Raw genomic sequence first — 6,000 nt, forward strand, 5'->3', positions numbered from 1 at the left:
AGTTCTAACATTCACTAGTTGCGGACAAATGAAGTTCTGGTCCATGATGATAGCTTTGTTCCTTAAGAGATAGTTTACATTATCTATCAATGTCATAAGACACGAAATAAAAACATTCCATATTTACTCATGGAGGCAATGTGGAGACGTAGTTTTTTACATTTTTGCTGGTGTGGACGCACAGAGTAAATGGCGTAAGGAAAATCTCCAATATTACACATATTAGCGAATATATAACGATGAAAAATTTCATGTCATATGACATTTACATGTAGTGTAAACTAACCCTTACGTGCAAGAATCTTAAATTTTTACTATGTATTTTTACTCGAACAGTGTTCCCATGGTAGAATCAACAAGGTAGGGCATAGCAAACAGCTGATTACAATTTTTTTCTATTGGTTTGCTTATTCTATCAAATCAGTATACACAAATTGTGTATGTATGTGTATGGTTTTGAAAAATATGACAAAATATTTTATACATATTAAAATTCAGTCGAAATGAAAGTTGTTATTATAACATTTATAACTTAAATTTATGACAACTTGTGATGAAACAAACTTTTGAACATATACAGAAGCTGACTCTGTAAAGAAATCTTAGCCTCCCATTCATTTTTCACGTTTTTAGTTAATGATCTAAAATATCAAATAAACAGTACAACCTGTTGCATATTTAGTCATGATAATTCTGACAGAATAAGCAAATACACCCAGGCCTTGTTTTTCACAATTTGTTCGAACCTGACCTACCTTCCAAATTATTGTACCATGAGTGTTCCTTTAATTGATGTAAGTACAATTGAAATGAGATCAGTTCACAACTTCCTCCACTTTTTCCATTTTTTTAACCCTTTCGGCCCCGCTCCTGAACCGGATGTCTTAAAATTATTTTTTCGTGATAACAATGCTTGTTAGGTCCAAATTAAGGATTTTTGAAGATTCCAAACTTCGGGAGTACTTGGGGAACCAGATATTGGAAGTTGCTTATAAGCAACTTCGGGCCGTTGAGGTAGAATTTCATGGCATTAACAAATTAAAACAAGTTTATAAGAACATACAAATTGCTTGTTATTTATTCTTTAAAGGCCCCCACTCATTAGTCAGTCTGACTGCCAGCATTTATGGTAGTATGTGTAAATTTTTGAAATTTTGAGTATGTATGTGTGACTTTTTCAAGACTGATGAAAATCAAAATAGTTTTGATTTCAAAATGAACCCCAATCAGTCTGGGTGAATTGTGTTTATTTTCAAATTGTCAATAAACAATTTTGAAAAACAGAAAATAATGTTCGTGTAGGAACACAAAAAACGTAGAATTCATTCATTTTTGGAGGAGAAATCCAAGATTTTTAGACTTGACTGATGGTTGGTGCTACACACTTGTCAGTCACACATACAGAAAGGATTCATCGGACTGACGGCTCAGACTGATAAATGAGTGGGGCCTTTAAGAATATTTTTGATATAATATATCAATTATACTTAAGTATGATAGGCAAGAAAAAATTTTTACTTTATTTTAACAAATATGAACACCACATTTCAAACATTTTGACACAGGTGTTCCTATCTTGCAAAAACGACATCGACCTTTTTCTCCCCATACCATCCAATGACCGCTTTCATCATATCTCTATCATCATATCTCTTCAAATTTGGCGGATCGTAAGTAACTTTACGGCGCTTGGAACTGGAACATGACGCGCGACTCTCTCTGGATACTTTTCAACAGGTTTTTCAATGGTGCTATAGAAGATAGCAAATTGATCTCTATTTCTTCATCTCTCCAAAATTTCGTTCAAATCATTCTACACAAACTCATCCTCTGCATCTTCGCACTCTTCATCACAAGACTTGTATCAGTCGAACTCCAGAATGGCTTGAATATCTGTTTTATAAAGCCCTTGGGTGGTTTGTTCATATTTTTGATTTCAATGGATTTTACTATCACCGTGGACCAAAGTTGCTTATGAGCAACTTCAAAAAAGAAAAAAATATTGTAAAGGAACAATACCACTTATTTTCAAAATTTTATTTTTGTTTTATAACTATGCATGACAGCAATAACACTGCGTATTTGCTTTTTAAAATTTTTATTTATAAATATTTTTATTTAAACTATACTTTATGCACTATTTTTTTTAGCACGCGCGATTTGCTAGACTTCATCGTCAATAATGCATAATAAATAGGTCAATCGTGTCACAACTGATATTTTTGTTGTTGTTTTTTATTCTCAACACTTCAATTAACCAAACCAATGCGAGTTTTGATGAGAAAATCCTGTCAGTTTCAAATAAAACCATGCTAAAAATCGAAGTTGCTTATAAGCAACGTTGGTATCGAAAGGGTTAAAGTAAATGCGGCCCATACATTTACTGCCGATGAACCCTTTGTGTACGTGTGAGATTGAGTAGTCAACATTCCAGAAATGATAAATTTTCCTCCAAAACACGATTTTTAGTTGAATTTTTCAAGAATTGTTAATTTCCCCAAAAACAATATTTATTATTTTCAATAAATGTTTTTTGATTACTTCGAAAATAAACAAAATTCATCGGGTTGAAAGGGTTTCATTTCCAAAATCAAAATATTTTTGATTTCTATCCTGCAAAAAATATTCATGTACATACATACATTGACAAATGCTTCAACATTTACTAAGAGCCAGTTTCACTATGTCGGACTAAAATAAAGAGAAACTACATGACTCGTGTATGATTTTCAAATTTTGTAATTGTTTCGAAGCAAAAACAAATTCAATATTACCATGAAAAGCAAAGTTTATGTTTTTTTCGTTCGCATTCATTTTCTTTCGACATAGTGAAACAGGCCCTTATAGTACGTTTATATATAACCGGATTTAACAAACCCACTGGGTTTCAAATGTCAACTCCCTTGCGTATAGTACGTCAAATAAATCCTCATTAAGAAGATTAACCCAGCAAAAGGCTATAATATAAACATGTCCTAATACTATTACAAATGATGTCCTGCATGCCCACAGTGTATGGGCCGCAAAAGGAACAGACCAGGGGCTGGATTCTTGTTCTATGAAAATGTGAAATGAAAAATATTTCCTTTATATTATTTTTCATTTGACAGTTTTTCCCTTTATAAAAGTTTTCATTTCACATTTTCATAGAAACAGAACTGTAGTGGGATTCTGTAACACATTTTTGCTGTTACCGACAAAAATCGGTAAAATTATGCTCTATGGAATTAGCAGCAAAATTTATACATTTTATTGTTTTGGCGAATGTGTCTAGGTGTCCGAGATATATTTTAGAGAAAAAAAAAATAATTTTTGGGTGTTAAGTGCCGTTATTTAATGCCAAACTACTTGTATAGCTCGTTAAAGCGGACCCTTGCTGATTTCTTTCCGTTTTAGGTATTTGAGTATACAAAAGCCACAATATTAGTGTCAGATTATAGATTTTGAGATCCTTGAAAGCTTTTTAGTTGACTTTGTGCATAACACACCTTCCTGAGTGTCGATAAATTCACCTTTTTCCTAGGATATCACAGGACGTTAATAGTTTCCTCGGAATTCTTGGCTCAAATTACATACAGAAGACCTTGAACTGTGTTTTAATATGGCGTTATATAATCCTTGGACACCAATTGAATCAGAAATGTACAATTATCCGATAGTTTCCGACCCTATATTGACGGTAATGTTTATAATACGAAAACTACGTTGTTCACAGTGTAAATTTCATGCTTTTTGGTAGTGATTATATTTTGATGCTTTGGGAGCAGGTTTTTAACAGAATATTTCACATTTCTGATTCAATTGGTGTCCAAGGATTATATAACACCATATTAAAACACAATTCAAGGTCTTCTGTATGTAATTTGAGCCAAGAATTCCGAGGAAACTATTAACTTCCTGAGATATCCTAGGAAAAAGGTGAATTTATCGACACTCAGGAAGGTGTGTTATGCACAAGGTCAACTAAAAAGCTTTCTAGGATCTCAAAATCTATAATCTGACACTAATATTGTGGCTTTTGTATACTCAAATACCTAAAACGGAAAGAAATCAGCAAGGGTCCGCTTTAACGAGCTATACAAGAAGTTTGGCATTAAATAACGGCACTTAACACCCAAAAATTATTTTTTTTTCTCTAAAATATATCTCGGACACCCAGACACATTCGCCAAAACAATAAAATGTATAAATTTTTGCTGCTAATTCCATAAATTGTACGATAATACTCATATTTCCTTGGGGCGTATGTATACTTTTGTAAGTATGATTTTTTGATTTTTGTAAAATTTACCGTTATTTATATTATGGAATATACTTTTGTTGTATTAAATATTGTTTATTAGTGAGACGAAATAAACCTGCGTACTTTGAATTTCATAAATATCATTACTTTTTCTAAAACCCGAGATTTATGGGGCGTACGTATACTTATGTAAGACTGTGTATATGTTTGTCGAAGTCCATACCACTTTTAGTTTTTGCATTAACACTAGCATACAATTTCATATGACCACAAAATATAAATCACGCAAATAACACAATTTATATTGTTAAAAACTTTAATCGCACTCATAGTTCCGTTTTCTTTACCTATTTCCTTCATTGTTTGGTAAAATTCTCATGGTTCACACATACGCAACAGTTGCTGCAATTTTACAATTCCGTTTTGACCTTTATTTTCACATTCTGCAGGGGTAGAAAAAAAGTAGCAAACGTGTGTAGAAAACGTACATTGAAATTATGGAAATTCTGGCATCACGCATTTTTTGAGGAATTTTTACCTGCATGATTGATTTTCATCGGAATTCATCCGTTTAATATTTCATAAAAACACACACACACTCTTATGTTAAACATAAGAGAAACGGTCAAAACGGAATTGTAAAATTGCAGCAACTGCTGCGAATGTGTGAACCATGAGATTGTTTTCTTCTGACAATTAATTTCTCAACTGCATACGAAAATACATGGCCGAATAGAGCGCTCCCTAATTGAAATTTACATATGAGTTGCCACATCATTTTCTCTAAAGCCACATGCTGAAACTTTAATACGAAACTTTCCAAATATTTGGGCGTTCATAGATCGAGTTCCATACTAAAGAAATTTTATGAAATCACTGTATTGGGGAACTCGACCTAAGAACCGCAAAATAATGGGAAAGTTCCGTATGAAAGCGTGTCGCTTTACAGTTACCTGAGGTTACCATTTTTAACATGCAAAGCCTTCCTTAACCCCGAAAAGTGGCAAAACTGGAAGCAATTTTTAAGTGAGTAAAAGAGGAGAGAGAGCGAAAATGGCCTTCTCTTCTACCACAGGCTACCAGGAAAATTTCTGCAGGTAAAAAATGGCAAAACTGATTTTTCGACTTTTGTTTGACGATTATTTCACAATGAAGAAGAAATTGGGCGAAAAACTGAAGAAAAAGTCGATCGCTGACAAAACTAAATTAAAAACTGTGAAATAAAAGACGAAAATTGATTTTTTATGTTTCTTTTTGATATTGCTGCTAGATCTACCATTTTTCCGTTCCTTTACTTTTCTGGTAAAAATGTTCATGAGAGAGCAATTTTGACACTTTTCTCATTTACCACTCTTACTATTAAAAAAGTAAAGGAACAAAGCTTATGTGTACAACATTCACAGCATGGTAGAAATACACAGGTAGCCGCATCGGCAATTGTTGGTAACATGGGGTGTCAAAATTTGACGTCAATTCAATGCACTTGACACATTATGTTACCATCAGCTGGCATGATAATGCTACCTGTATTATTGTACCATGATTCACAGGTAGCAAATTTGACATCTCATATGACATTCATATGGTCTGTTCCAGTACTGCAAGAATCTACTAATTTTCACTATTTCTTTCTGATAACATAAAGGAAAAAATGTTATCGTAGTAAAAAATAGTTGCTTCTTGCAGGTTCTGGAACAGAGCAATAGATAGTGTAAACACCCCTTTAGCAATCGCATTTTTAATGAAACTGAAGTGGA

This window comes from Musca autumnalis, unplaced genomic scaffold (assembly GCF_047663935.1).
Source record: "Musca autumnalis isolate F117 unplaced genomic scaffold, ASM4766393v1 scaffold_1, whole genome shotgun sequence".
NCBI classification, from domain to species: Eukaryota; Metazoa; Arthropoda; class Insecta; order Diptera; family Muscidae; genus Musca; species Musca autumnalis.